Source organism: Helianthus annuus, chromosome 7 (assembly GCF_002127325.2).
Source record: "Helianthus annuus cultivar XRQ/B chromosome 7, HanXRQr2.0-SUNRISE, whole genome shotgun sequence".
Taxonomy (NCBI): Eukaryota; Viridiplantae; Streptophyta; class Magnoliopsida; order Asterales; family Asteraceae; genus Helianthus; species Helianthus annuus.
Window position 1 is genome coordinate 69840267 of NC_035439.2, and position 16291 is coordinate 69856557.

A 16291-nucleotide genomic window follows, 5' to 3' on the forward strand; every position below is an offset into this window, starting at 1 on the left:
TCTTTTGGTTGAATTCTCAAAGTGCCGATTCCTACTCCTCGCTTACAAACCTGGGAGTTCCGGCAAGTCCTGCAAAACTTTCAAACATAGATTTAGAAGAATGCCGATTCATGATCCACGATACCATCTTGGGATCTCCGGCAAGGCAGGTTTTTATTCTTGAAAAAATATATCCACCCAAGCCTGACCTTCCTTGGGTGTAGCCTCATCATTTTCATTGTTCCTTTCAACCGACTTGTAAACCCATCCTTTGGAAAATCCTTAATGCTTTGGGCCTTACCACTGACCATTTTTCCAAAGATGCGTTTTACATTTCCGTTAAAAGTTTTTTCAACATCAATTTTCTTCTTATTAGAATAAAATTGATTTGAAATTTCAACTTTTCCAATTTTAGATTTGTAATTTTTAACATTCAGTGGCGGAAAATTCACATCGTCCACTTTCGCAACTTTTCTTAAAATCTCTTTTTCAACATGTGGCTCCTCTGATTTTATGGAATCAGAATCATCACCAGACTTTTTACCTGAACTTTTTACAACCCATTTCTGATTTGTAGCATTGTCTATTCTTTTGAAAGCACTCTTTGAACATTCTCCTTTTTCATAAGTTGAATTCTCAAAACCTGTGAACTTCCGGGTTGACAGTTCAGTTTTCTCAACAATTTTTTCTTTCATTTTTCTTGAGACTTCTTGTTTTGGTCGAAATGTTTTTGGACAATCTTTCGTAACATGACCCACAGCTTTACACTGAAAACAAGATCTCTTTTCAACCTTCTTTGGATCTTCCTTCTTCTTCATGTACTCTTGCTTCTTAGCAAGGAATTCTTGATTCGTCTGATTTCTGAATGATTTTTCTTTTTCAGCTTCGGTTGTTTTTCCTGCAACAAACATTGTTTTTGGTTTATAAACTTTTTCATTTTTATAGTTTTTCTGTGGAACAAAACCAAGACCTTTCTTTTTGTAATTACGATTATGGTTTGGTTTCTGTCGGAAACTATAACCACAATTGTAACCCATTTTCTTGTTGATTCTTTGTTGATCTCTTGAAGTGTATTGTTTAGGTTTTCCATTAAGATTTAAATCTTTTATTTCAGAAATATTAATTTCTGTTATTTTGAAAACCTTTTGAGTCATTTTAAGTCTGACACTTCTTATTGGAAAACTCTCGTCAGAATATAATTTGTCAGAACCTTGCAAAGTATATGCCACTTTGACCGATTCATCATTCAAATTAGATTTCGAAAGTAAAAATTCTTTATCATAAACCCGTTTGTCCTTTTTGACTGTTGGCTTTGACACACTGGACCCAAACTTTGACTCGGGTTTTGACTTCGGTTTTGACACCTCATTGTCATCGCTGTCTAACACCTGATCGACCATACTTTTTATCAACTTTGACTCATGATCAGTATCTGATGACGTATATGTGACATCAATACTTTCCGGTAAGTTATCCGACGATCCAGACTCCCATTTCAAATTGATCGCTTTATTGACTCTTTCAGAATTCGGATTTCGAGGCATAAATCCATATTCGACCGGGGGCGGACATCTATTGTAGGATACACTCGGTTTCTTACCAGAAGTTTTCACTTTTTCTTCCTCTTCAGTCACAATTTTCTCTTCTTCAGACATCTCCATTTCTTCAAACGTTTTCAAGTTCTCCACCACTGGATAAATCCTGTCAACAACAAAAGACGAACATGAGTAACTGTCTAACAATTTTTTAACTTTCTCAGTCTCTATCTTCTGTGTTGCCAACTCCAACTCTAAATCAGCACACTTTTTGATATGAAAGTTAGCATCATCAAGCTGTCTAAAATATGCTACTTTCAACGTGTTCATCGCTACTGCTTGTTCACCACTCGAATCAGTATATTTGTTAATCTCTCTGTTCATTATATCATACGATTCTTTCAACTTGTGAATGTTGTGCAACAACTCATTGTTTTGTTTGATTAACGAGTCACAGTTTAAGCACTTTTCAGAAACTTCAACTTGTTCTGCATCAATCTTTAGTTCATATTCTTCTGGAACTTCTTTGACATTTCTGCTCGGTTGTAAAAACTCAGCTCTTCTTCTTTTCTCAGCTTTCGCTTCTTCCTTCAATCTCTCTTCCTCTTCTGCCTCTTCTCTGATCCTTCTTTGTTTTTCTTCAGCAGCTTCCATGACTTTTCTGCACCTTTCTGCACATTTCAAATCATAAGCATTAGCAAAGAAAACATGAGAAGTGTTTTTGGACATCTCTTTGGTCATAAGATTTTGATCTGGACAAAAATCATCCCAAGTAAAACCTTCAGCCAACTTCTCATCATCTTGTTCAACCAAACACACTTTGCTGTCTTTCGGAAGATACTTTTCCCAGGTAAAATTATCATATTTTCCCTGACTAACAACACATGTTCTTTTATCAACCACATCTCTCCCATGAGCTGTTTGTGCCTGCTGCTGTGCTGGTGGTGTGATTTGATGATAAATGGCCTTCTTGTGATAGTCGTTGTTTCCGAAAGGATTCTGGGCACCAGTAGCTTCACGGTTTTTGCACTCCCGCTTGAAATGCCCCTTCTCTCTACAACGAAAACACGTAACTTTAGATTTATCAAAACCTAAAGCTGAAACGTTTGCATCACGAAAATCATCACGGCTGGTAATTTGTTTAAACTTTTCAGCACGTCTCATCACACTTGCCATACACCATTTAATGTCCATTAATTCCATTTCCTCAGCATCAATTTGATCGTAATCCTCTTTCGTGAGCATTGGATTTCCGATCTTTCCTGCAACAAAACAACTATAAGACTCTAAAATCATCCCTAACAAAGACATTTGATTTTTAGCAATTTCTTTAGTGTAGTCTTGATCATTTTCAAGGCTTAATACAATGTTACACTGAAGTTTTCTACCGTTCTTTGTTACAGAGATGTTAGGATCAAAAGATGAAAATCTTGTGCTGTTGCTTGATCCTTGAGATGCCTTCTTCTCAGAAGAATCTTTAACACTGTAAGGAGTTTCGATCTTAGGAGAAAACTTTGTTGAATCAGTAACACCATGCTTGTAGTACAGACTGATATCTTGTTCTCCATCGTAGTTCTTCATCCTAGCGATCTTCCTCTGCTCCATCTCTTGAGCTTCCAAATGCTTTATGAAGTCTCCTAGCTTCATCTTTTTATATTCTGCTTTGTTGGACTTCAGCATCATCAAAAATGTTCCCCATGTTTCATATGGAAGCGCATCTGCAAGTTTTTCAATTAACTCATCAGTATCTTTCTTAATACCTAACTTTGTCATATTTCTCACCAAGTTACAATATCTATCAATAATTTGCTTGGTGTTTTCATTTTTCAATCCCCGAAACAAATCAAATTCTTTCTTCATGAGAGACATTTTGTTCTTTAACATATCATCACTTCCCGTAAACTTTGCTTCCAATTCTGTCCACATTGAATATGCAGTTCCGTCATGTTGAAGCAGTATCAAGATATCTTCTTTTATAGCTTGCTGAAGCAGACTCACCATCAGTTTCTCATCACGATATTTCTTTTTATCTGCAGTACTCATCTCTCTAAGTGTTAGCGGAGTACCATTCACAACATCGTTCTTTGTGGGTTTAACATATGGTTCTTCGGTGTGTTCCCACGCGTCAAGATGATAAGCTTCGACCCAATTGCCAAAACGTTCAGACCACACGTTATAATCGTCAATATCCATGAGTTTCGGTGGTTTCTGAGATGTTCCGGTTTCGTTTTCAATCAAAGCACTCTGTGTAATCGAGGTCGGAGTAGCAAAAGCGTTATAAAATTCGGTATCCATCGTTCACAATTTTCAAAATTAACACCCTGTTCACAAAAGCGAATCAATAAATCTGATCAAATAAGCGGACCAGTAGACTTGTTCAGATAAGCGGACCAAACAACTAATTCCATTGAATGAACTGTCTTTCGAGTGAACCGATGAGTTGACTAATGAGCGGACCAGTCAGATTGACGAATGAGCGAACTAGAAACTGTCAAATGAGCGGGCCAAGCTGAATTTTCGAGCGAACCTAACCCCAAAAATGTTCCATGGAGCGAACCAGACAGATATTTTAGAGCGGACCTGATTGATGACGTCACTTTTGTGCGAGTACGTAAAAGCGAACCTCTTAAAAAACAGCTTTCTAGGTCGATTTTTTATCTGAAAACTTCAAGGGTTTGTTAGTTCATGATTCCGAGCTTACGGTGCAATTTTGAGCTTGTTTTACCGTGAAAATTTTTGGAAAAAATGAAGAAATTGTAGAAAATCAGAAGAAATGCAGCTAAAATGGCAAGAACTCCTCCTCCTGTGCTCTGATACCAATTGTAGGATCATTCTCGGCCCTGTTTGAGTCGTTCAGAGAAGTTCGTATCCGAATTAAGAGGCGGAAACTAATAATTCGGTGCTATTGAAGCTGTATTCACTTTAACCTTGTTGTATTATTGATATTGAACGCGATTACAAGATTTGACAGCACTTCGGCAGCATACCGGAACAAACACCTTCAACTATGTGTTTCAGATCGCTCATACAGACCTATATATAGACATACTGGTCCGCTTATACGTACATGTACGTATAAGCGGTCCTACAACGTGACACATAAGCGATCCAACAACATACCATATAAGCGATCCTGACCAAAACTGACACATAAGCGGACCTAACCTAGTGACAAATAAGCGGACCTACTACAAACTTCTATTTCTAGGTTTCCGTGCCATGCTTGATCTGTTCAACTTCAAGACTCGATGGAAGACGTAGTCAGCAGACGTAAGTGCACCAACATGAAGAAGAACCACTTGATAAGATGGAGGATGAGAAAGAGACATTACTTGTAAAGACGCCGACCATGGAGATCAAATATACACCGAACGTAGAAGAGAAAGCGGAAGAGAAGTTTGATAGCCGGCCCGTGGAAAAGCTAGAAGTTGGATCGCCACCACAATTAAAAACACGGGAGAAGGCACGAAGGAACTTGGATCGACAAAGTATGGGGATACAAATGTGGTGCAAAAGGAAGTTCAAGGCAACACTAAAGTGCAGAGACAACCATCTTCCTCGTTACATGCATCGTATCAGGTTTCTTCCAGGTAAGTTCAAATTTTGGTGGTCTGACCCGTTTAAAATTTTTAAAATATTTTGTAATTCCACCGATGAAGTTTTAATTATTTGTGAGGACCGAGTGGAATTAAACGGGTTAGATAAGGTCCAGATCAAAGAAAAACCTCCTGATTAAATTTAAGTGTGGGGAAGTTTTGTAAAGTTTTGTAATTTTATATATTCGGTAGTTTGTAGAGTTTGTAGATTTAGTCATTTATTTTGTACCATGAGTCTAACGTAGTAGTTTTGAGTCGTTTTATTTAGAGTCGGTACTGCTTTGGTTTTGCTTGTTTTTGTTAATGCAGGTTTGGATATGTACCACCCGTACTCAATCTCCATTCGGGTGTTTTTGGAGCTGCTTAGCAAATTTCAAGGAATTTTCCGAGTGTACCAGTTAGAGTCAGAGTCGATCGCGACCAAAATGCTATACGATCGAGCTTGATTGGATGAGAGTTTTGGAGCTTACGTGATTATAAAACCAGCTAAGTCCTTTCCAATTTGCCCTTAGTCTTTTTATTTCTTATTTATTTTTGTCTTTTGAGTCGGTTTCCATCCTACATTGAGGGCAATGTAGAGTTTAAGTGTGGGGATGGGAAACTATCGTTTAGGTCTTAGTTAGAGAGTCTTGAGTCAAAAAAAAAATACAAAATACAAAATACAAAAAAATCAAAAAAAAAATTGAAAATACAAAAAAAAAGAGTTGGTCTTGCGAGTCCCGGTCCTTTTGCGCGTAGAAAACAAAAACCTTTTCAAAACGTCGGTCAAAAACGGTTTAATTGTCGAATCTGCGAGTCGGAGAGCACTTGTTTCTTTAAGTTGCGGGATAGTAGGTTGATTGAATCAGTTTTTGGGAGTAAAAGGGTTTGGGATGCCTAGGATAGTGGATGGAGCCGGAGAGTTTATTGGTTGTGCATTGTCAATATCGGTAGCCCTATTTACCACATGATAGTGAGATTTGAGCCTTTACATGTTTCATATATTTATATGTTCACTACTTTCGTTTCATGTGTGTTTACCGACTTTGTTGCATTACTTTAGAACTTGTGCGTTTTGATACAGTTTGAGACCTTCGGTTAGGATTTGGCATGGATATGATAGAGGCATTAGGATCATCTTGGTTGTGTTACCTTTGTGTTTGACCTGTTTCATCATTACCCTTAGATACACCACTTTGAGCCTACTTATTCGTTTGTTACCCATTGTTGATTGGATAACCGGATCGTATTGTGTATTGTTATCTTTATCTTGAAAATGAAACAAAAAAAAAAAGAAAAACGAAAAAAGAGCAAAAGATGAAAGAAAAGAAAAAAAAAACGAAAAAGAAAAAAAAGGAATAAAGTTGTAGGTCAAAATGACCAATATGTTAATATTTGTTTCGTGCTTATCCGGTTTATCGTGTGATTATGTGTTTAGCCACTTATTCCCAAAAAAAAAAAAGACCCCTACCTTTAGCCTTTGCCTAACCATTAAAGCCCTCTTGATCCATGTTGAATTTTAACATTTAAGTGGAGATCTGATTGGCGTACAAGCTTATGATAGTATGTTTCATAGTTCCGTTTTGAGAGTTCACTTAGAAATTACATATATATTAGCCGAGAGAAGAGTGACATTGTGAGGGGTGTTGACAGTGCATAATTGATTGCTTGAAGGTAAGAAAAACTTGATTAGGTAGTCCCGTTTTCATTTAAATATTATGATTCGTCAACCTTTTGAACGTTGTAAGTCTTGCGAAACCGTTGTGTTTGATGATTTCGTAGTTCGCGTTATAACTTGTTCGAGACTTGCGTTATTGTTAAGTGTTTAAGTTGAACATGTTGCTTGGGATTATACATAAGTCTTTTTCAGGGACGAAAAAGGTTTAAGTGTGGGGATATTTGATGTGTTCCAAAATATACATATTTTTATATAATTATTCCTACACTTTTGAGTAACTTTAGGGCTGTTCGCATTAAATTATACTCGTATGTAATTCATATTTGAAAGTTGGTGATTTTAAGTGGAAAAGAGCTATAAAATGGTGTATTTTATGTCAAAAGAAATTATATTGATTGATTAATTGTTAATATCATATTTAATTTGACATAAATATTGTTAGAATTAATTAACAAAATAAATGTGCCATTAATTGATTTTTCTTTCATTCGTAGGTTTTGTACAAAAGAAAGATGACATCATTTATGTTTGTTGACTGGAGGCACTAATGGAAAAATTATTTAAATATTGTGTTGGTCATTATATAACATCTACAGCCATAGACACAAGAGACAAGAATTATTGGGGAAAAGCATGGTAGCCCAGTAGAATTACAAGACTTTCACATGGTGGGCCTCCAAAAGTAGACTTCATCCACGCAAACTCTTGAAACATCAGTGGGAATTGTTTTGGTTATCCTTGGGCTTGGAAATATGTTATTGAATATTATATTAAAAAAGCCCTAATGGAATTAATAGGAAGAAGATAGTGGACGTGAAGGGGGGATTGGATCCATATATTATTTTCGAATAACATCAGACGACAGAAACACAACAGCAGGCTGCGATCGAGAGGAAAAAAAGAAAAGAAAGGATTGGTTCGAGCTTTAAGTCGCGATCAAGTTTCAAGTTCGGGTTTGCAATTTATTATTTTTGGTTTTGTTAGACTTTGTGTTTTACAAAATTATAAACATGTTTTGCTATTCGATTCAGACTTGTCTCTTTTTCATGACTATGATTCTTGGCTAAACTTTTCATACTACTTAGGTTGAGATGAACTAGAGGATTGTAATGCGTTTGTGACATGTCTTCGGTTATTTGATGTGATTTACATAACTTTACTTTGATATTGATCTTGATATTGCATGTTGGTATGTTTTGGTTATTTTATTAGCCAATAAATTCAGCGGTTTAGGCACGAAGAAATTCCCCCTAGACTTAGGATTTAATTTAATTCATTGATCTTAGGATTTTCGGGTTAGGTATTGTGTTGAGAAATTGACCAAGTTGACTAATAATTAAAATCATTATGTTAAAACTTGCATCCTCATCTTGTGACTCGAAAGACGATTAGGGTGAGCTAGGTTATTAGCTAATTATTGGTGGGTAGATTGAGTGACCGATAGCTCGGGCTCGTTTATTGCATCATAATTAAGGTTTCCTAGGATTTCAATTATCAAAGTTGGGTTTGCTTTGCGATTTTGGGATCTTCTCTTAACATAACTGTCTCTGAGGTCAAAAGGATTTTATTTTCGTAGGATTTGGTATCGATAGCTCGAACCGGTTCGTTCTAGCACTTCACATTTAGTCTTGATCTTTCGTTTGATACATCTCTAGCGGGGGGGGGGGGGGGTTAATCGAGGGAAAAAGATATTTAACCATTGTCATTGTCAAATTAGCATTGCATGATTTTAGGGATTCGATACCTAGGTAGTTCTCTCTCATCACTGTCTGCTTCCCGTCACTTCACCACCTTGCTTGCTTTCTTTGTTCTTTTGTTTACTCACGTTAGTATAGTTAGGAAAAAATCAAAATACAAATTAAAACCAGTTAAGTATTAGTTGAGTCAGAGTCTAGATAGCGTCGCTAGTGTCTCGTGGGTTCGATACTCGGACTTCATTAGGCTTTACTACGTACGGTAGGTACACTTGCCTGTCAGTGGTCTAGCATTTAGAGAGTCTTAGTTTATAAATTTAAAACTAGGGTGTCTAGATTAGGTTAGTTTTTTTTACAGACCACATTCTGCACATCACATACAAATATACATATTTACGCTAAATGCTCATTTTTCGTTTCTTGTGTGAATAGCCGCCTGGTTCTTACGACTCTAGAACTTGCCACGACAATACATTCCCAGTCCTTACCAACTTAAACCCAAGTAAGTAAATGATGGAGGCATTAGGACTAACCCTTTTTCTTTCAACACCATTATTTTATTGTTCTTCTCACCTACCCAAAAATTCCCCCTAGTTAACCCCTTTGAGCCTAAACCTTTTCATTTCTTAACCCAAAACCCTTTTTACCCACCAAAAACCCTTTTTATTTTTACCTTTTATTTTAGTAACAAGCTCGGTTTTCGTGTGACTATCGAAAAAAATGATATTTTACAATGAAGTTGGAAATAAACAAACAAAGCTCCTCAAACAAAAGCTTGTTTGAATAAATACTTCATTAAAAAATAAAAAGTCACAAAAACAAAATGTTTTACGAAAACCGACGCTTCTTACGCCTTTCGCCCTTTTCCACTAACCACTAACCCAACTACCCACCTTTAACCCAAGCCTAACCCTTCACCCAAAAAGTCCTCTTGATATTTACAAAGGTATAAAGTTAAAAAGGAGGATGATTGATTGCTTGGCAAGCTTATGGTAGGAATAAGTTCCATGCCGCTCTCGAGTGATTCACTAAAAATACACCTTCGGCCGAGTGTGAGTGATTTTCCCCCGTGAGGTATGTGAACCTGTATATAGATGAAATTTTAAAAAGGAATGTTATGCCTTAATAAATAATTTACCTTATGAAAAGTTTTTCATAAATCATGACGAAGAGAATTGTAAATAAGTAAAAATAAAACCTAAACAATCTTGGAAATTCCCGACACTCTATGACAAGCCCAAAACTTTCTCTTCTACCCATTCCATTTGGGAGTGTAAGCCACATATTAAAGAGTTTTGCTTGAGGACAAGCAAAAATTCAAGTGTGGGGATATTTGATGTGTGTAAAATGAAACATATAAATTACATCAAATAAGGCATAAAACTAACCCTTTTTAAGTACTAATGTTGGAAAAAGTGTATTTTTGTCTTCCTTTTGTATTTTCAGGATTAAATGAGCTCAAATTAACAAAAGAAGCAAAAAAGACAGCTAAATCTAACATAAATACAAGAAAGGGAACAAAAGTGGACTGCCCGACCCCTCGACAGCATCCTCCCAAGCAAAACAGAGAAGACAGAAGACTGAACACGCCCCGTGCTCAGCGAGCACGGGGCCATGCCCAAGAAGCAGCAGAAAAGACAAACCTGTAGAAGCTTCTATTGCTCGCCACGGGGCCGTGCCCAGTGAACACGGGGGCGTGCCCAAAGTACTGCAGACGCATTAATTGTAATTGCGAATTACAATTAATGAGGAGAGATAGTGTCAGACGGGCACGGGGCCGTGCCCAGGCTTCTGTTCAGCCTATAAATAGGAGTGCTTGGATCCATTGCAACTCATCCCTTGGCACACCACCTCTCTCACACTTCATCCACCACCCACCACCATCACAACACCATCATCCACCACCATCATCCATTGTCCATCATAGAGTGTGTGAGTCGTCTCGGGATCCAAGATTGATCGTAAGAGTTCTTGACAATCAAGGCCATGTTTGCCTAAGTCTCTTACATCACTTGGTGAAGACAAGTGTTTAGTATAACACCTTTTATTTTTAATCTTTTGCACTTCTTAATTGGTTTTGTATTAATGACTTTAATAACTAGTTTCTTATGTTGAAGGTGATTCTTCCTTATCGTTTGTCCGTGGTGTCTTGGCATTATTACTGTCTATATAAATAAAAGATTTTCACCATTCATATCTCCACGGTCTATATGGAGGTATGTTGGCTACCTGGTCGGGGGTTAAGGGAACGGTTTGGTAAGGGTCTTGCCCTTGTTTAGCGTTTAGAGGTCCTGCAAGGGACCTGGGTCAAATTTAGTAGGACCTCCTTTAATACCCAAAGGTATTGGATGGCGGGGGTCCAAACTCTTTGATCCCCTCATAAGTTAACTACTGTTAATACTATAACCCGACTATTTAGGACTGTATCCCTGCTGACTCAGACTACTTAGTCGAGGGTAACGTCACCTCCAAAAGAGGGGCCTACCATAATTTGCATTAATAACTTAATTAATTATCTTTCAATAATCCGACCCTTTAGGATTGTATCCTTGCTGACTCAAACTACTGGGTTGAGGGTAACGTCGCTTTCAAAAAAGGGGCCTACTACAATAACTAAGATAATCTCTTAAACAAGTGCAAAAGTGCGAAAATAATCAAAAGTTATACTAACACACGAGTCGGATCCAAGTGATTCATCTTGTCTATCTGTTTTTATTTTTATTTTATTTTTCAGCATTTAGTTAGTTTTATTTTTCTTTGTTTTAAAAAAAAATCTTTTTCTAACATTTTGATTTGATTAGACGTTGAGGATAAACAGGTACTAAAAGCTCTTGTGTCCTTGGACGACCTCGGTATCTTACCAACACTATACTACATCCACGATGGGTGCACTTGCCCATATGTGTGTTTAGTGTTAGTAAATATCGTGTTTTATAAATTTAAAACTTGGCTAAAGTGTAAAAAGGGCTTGAAATATATATCTAAAACATATACATACTTACACGCATCACCATACTCCTGTAACTCCTGCGCCATTGAAAACTTGGAGGTGGTCATCAGGATCTGTCAAGCCGTTGTATTTGCCCACGTTGTGTGGCAATTTTGTCTTGTCAATATCGGCTGTCGCGATCTCTTTAATGAATTTGGAATTTTCAGCCATGCCGTCTGGGCGATAGCTCAGAGAATAGTCATGTTCTGCTTTTAGGTTGTAGCCCGCGCGTTTGTGTGGTTTGTACGACTCATGTTCCGGTGGTAATCTGCTGAATACCGTGCTTTCTCCTTTGTATGTCGGATCGTCCTCCTCATCGTCCCATTCACCATAAGTATCGCGCGTGTCATGCACACTTGGCTTTTTGATGTTTGGCACAGGTCCTTTTTCTGGACGCAAGTTCCATACGTTGGCCTGCTGAGTCGTGTGGGTGCTCATAGACATTTGCTGTGGAGTGGTGAAGACAGATTGGTTGGCTTGTGCTTGGAGCAAGGCTTGTTGCACGCTCAGCTGCGTGTAGACGAGATTTAGGGATGCCATTTGTTCAGTATACCAGGAAGCCAGAGTTTTTCCTTCGGGTAGCCCTAAAAGTGCTGAAAAGTTCAGCTGTGTTTGGACCGGTGGGGTTGATGGACCAGCCCCACGATTTTGTGTGGGTATTTCCGGAGGTGTTTGATTGACTATACCTGTAGGTTGAAAAACAGCCCCATTTGTTGTTTGGTTAACAACTCTGGTTAGGGTTGGAAAGTAGCCCCATTTGTGGTTTGGCTAACCACTCTGGATGCGCTTCCGAAGATGTCTGGGAACTTGTTTGTTCGCCCTTCTTGGATGGTCTCGTTCCCTTGGACTCTTTGGACCTGCCCGGTGTCCTGGATGAGTCCAAACGAAGAGACTTCTCCGTCCATCTGAGGAGAAGGGTTTTGTTCAGCCATTTCGAAGAGTTTTTCGAAGAGAAAAGAGATGAGGGTAGTTTTGAAAAAATGTGGATGGCACCAATGATGAAACACAGGTTAACACTAAGGTTAATTTGTGAGATTGTCTCTTCTGTGGGTTCAGTCTCCTTCTCTGCTCGTCAAATGGCTATGTTCCTGCAAAACAGCAACACCGTTAGCTCGTTAAGAGGGGAATATGGGGGTTTCCCTCTTAACCAAGCTCCGGCGTGAGAATAAGTACCGTTCTGAGGAAGAAAACAGTGTGTGTATAGTGTGGGAGTATGGAGGGTAGAATAGAATCAACCTGAATGATGAAGGGTCCTATTTATAGCTGGAGGGTGAAGGAGGGAGGAGTAACTTTGCCAGCTGCTATGGGGCGCCAACTGTCCGACCAAGGGGAATATCCTCTTGGTCTCCTCTGTTGCGGTCAGGGTAGTGGTACACGTGGCGTGCCCTTGTTCGTCTATGTTGGAGACGTCGTACCGCCGCTGTCGGTATGCTCCTTAGACTCGTTGTAGGTCCACATGGCGCTTGGTGACTGGTGACACGTGTTGTCCTTCTTATAGGGAGGAGCATCTCTTGGTGCCACCTTGACGTCTTCCAGAAGCTTTTGGAAGTTTCTGGATGTTCTTGCTGATGTAAGCGCCATGTTGGATGAAAAAGTGGTGTGGTCCTTGCCATGTAGGCAAAGAATTGGGACCATACCTCTTCAATTTGATATTTTGTTTCCTGTTGTTGAGTTACCTATCTTATGAGTATAAACAAATGCATTTACAGATCTTGAACAAGTTTTCATGCATCACATTAGCAGGAGTTGCAACCGAATATCTCCTTTACGGTTATGCTGAAGGAGGCCTTGTTGATGTTAACACGGTAAATATAAACTTTTCATATTTGTTTTATTTTAAATTTTGTTGTAATTTTTTTTGGGATTCTAAACTAAATATTTCCATTTAACCTTGTACTATGGCAAATAGAATAGTTTTCATGAAAATTTACAATTTACGTCAATGTGAGGTTGACCAGTTTTGCTGGATGGGTTGCTCAAAAGCTTGGGATTCACTCAAAAGAAAGCAGATTCTCAGGTGAGATGGGCCATACTAAACACCATCCTAATCCTGCGCCACCACGAACAAGCACGCGCCCTTCTTGCTAAAGCCATGTCGGAGTGGAAATCCGTGGGGTCTTGCATTGATGTTATAGAGAAAAACATTGATAAAACTGATATTTAATGTACTCATTCTTCACAAGTTGTCTTGTTTCCTAATATTTGACAAGTCTGCTGCTGGAACAAAGCTACTGCTATATTATACTTGTAGATAACGATGTCATATGACATAGACGGAAACAGGGCGGCTTGTCAGGCTCCATGTCGTAACTGTTGCTGCATCACCTCCATCCCTGTGTGGCTCGCCTCTCACTATCTTGTCCCGCAACCATCTAAACTCAATGGCATTACTGACTTGATCTTTTAACATGTACATACAATACGGTATGTTGAATAATATATATATTTGAATTTGAATGTATCATACAATACCTATATAAGATGTCAAACATTAATAGATACAGATGTAGATTTAGGTAAATAAGGAGATTATCAAAGATAAATAAAAGAAGCAAAAGGGTGAGAAGAAGTTATCAATCTTTGATCTAAGGATAATCAAGGGATAGGATGACTTGGGTGACATGTGAACTAAGATTGATGTAAAGCTGGGAGGGGCATTATGGGAATTGCCCACCATTGTTGACTTTCTTCTAGTTCCATCAAAATTTACAAGTGCATATAGTTTTTTAGAAATATAAAACTGAGCATTTTTCTCTCTTTATGTCGAGTATAGTATTGTTATATGTCTTTTCGGTGAAGTTGATTGCAAACTTAGTTAGCGATAAGAGCGTGCGCAAATGGTTCAACGATTGAAATATCGAAGCAGCGTGAATGCTAGGTGCGTTAAGCGTTTAGGCGTCGAGAGGGAAAAGCGATGAGAGTATCGAAGCGATGAGATTGATAGATGCGATAATCGTTAAAGCGTTGAAGCGTTGAGAGGGGAAGTGAGGGTGAAGTGAAATAGATCTCAACGAAGTTGAGATTGCGTTGCTGTAGAGTTATGGAAAGTCTAGCGATGGTGCGATCGAGAAGTAATGAGATGCTGCGTCTTGTGAAGGAGTTTAGCGTGTTGAAAACAGTCTTAATACTATAAGAGGTTTAATAACGTTCAACTCCACATGGCATTTTCTTCACGAGAGTTTGTTAGTATGGCAAATCACTTATATATAGGAAGTACCAACGCCGTATCCACCATACTTTGGCCACACGTCCTCCGTCCCTTGAATAGATGTCACGCTTTGTCGACATGGTTAAGACGCTTATATATAGGAAGTACCAGCGGCGTATCCACCACGCTTAACCACGCTTTTAACGTTATAGCATCATTAGAACTTACTACGATCCCCATGCACTTACCAAAATAATCCTGTGTGCACCCGTGATGAATTTGGCCCTTGCATGTTTATCGTAACTTATTCCAAAGATGCATAGTTGGGGTAAAACATATTATATCGTGATATACTATATAGTGCTAGTAATAGAATCTGTGTGTGAACTTAGTCTAGGTGTGAGAACGAGAGAGAGAGAGAGAGAGAGAGAGAGAGAGAGAGTTTCAGTTCGCCAGGTTGTCTCTTGCATGCCCATGGATTCAGCAGCAGTTTGAAAGGTTAACCTATTCGGGAATCTCCGGATCTATGCTTATTTTCAAGAGAGAGAGAGAGTGTGTGTGTGTGTGTGTGTGTCGGCATCGCACATTGGGGCGACATCGGGCAATAGAACAATTATAAAGTATAAGTATCAACGTCGAGAATCGTACCATTAACAGCGTCGTTCTGTGCCTGGTTGGTGTTGATGTTGAAGACTCTTGCTTGGGCTGTGGTTGTTGTTGGAGCTTCTACTGCGGGTGTTGCGGCTGCTGTAGCTACTGGTGCGGCGGCTGTTGGGGTTGCTGGCTGCGTCGGCGGTGCTGGAAGTGCTAGTGTGTCTTGGTGTCGTGGTCCTGTGCGGAAGTGGCTGGTGAAGTGACCAAAACAGTTGCAATTCGTGCAATAGCGACAGTTTGCTCCTGCCTGGTGATGATAAGTACATTTCTGACACAGGGGGAGAGTTCCAGTGTAGGTACGCTTCGGGTAAAATGGGACTGCTTGGAGAGGCTTGGGTTTTGGCGGTGTAGTTGCTGAGCAATTTAGACTCGTACTCTTTCTCTTGCGGCTAGGCTTGGCGGTGTCTTGTGGCAGTGCGGCGTCGTCGGATGATTCAGTGGTAGCTTGGTTAGCCTTGTTGGTGGAATCCTTAGAGAAGAATCCAGCCAAGATTCGCTTGTCGTTGATCTCTGCGGCCAGGCGATAGCCTTCTTCGATGGTAGCCGGTCTTGCAGCTTCGACAAAATCGCCCACACACTCAGGTAAAGCACGTATGTACTTCTTGATGGCCTTTTCGGGAGTGTCGACTTGGCTTGGGCAAATGATGCTAAGCTGTTTGAACCTTGCTGTGAGGCTGGCGTCGTCGCCTTCAATTTGCTTGATATCCTAAAATTCGTTTTCTAGTTTCTGGACTTCGTGGGGAGGGCAGTACTCTTCCTTCGTGAGCTCTTTCAGCTCATCCCCGGAGAGCGCGTAGGCTGTAGCGTTCCCACGTCTGTTACGCTCGATTGTCCACCAGTCGAGGGCTCTTGATTAAAATACTCCTGTAGCGCATGTAGTACGAAAATACTCGGGGCACCCACTCTGACGGAGGGTAACCTTGATCGCATCGAACCACTGCAGTAGTTGAGATACACCTTCATTGCCTGTGAAGACCATCGTGTCACAAGCTTTGAACTGTTTGTAGGAGAAAGTAGACTTTGGTGCATCGATCTTAGA

The 16291-nt window shown here is 39.3% G+C and overlaps 1 pseudogene; it reads left to right on the top strand.

The window, feature by feature from the left end:
• The window catches only part of LOC110919451, a 100346-nt pseudogene extending 86732 nt beyond the window's left edge, over window positions 1–13614 (top strand).
• The last annotated feature ends 2677 nt before the right edge of the window (window positions 13615–16291 follow it).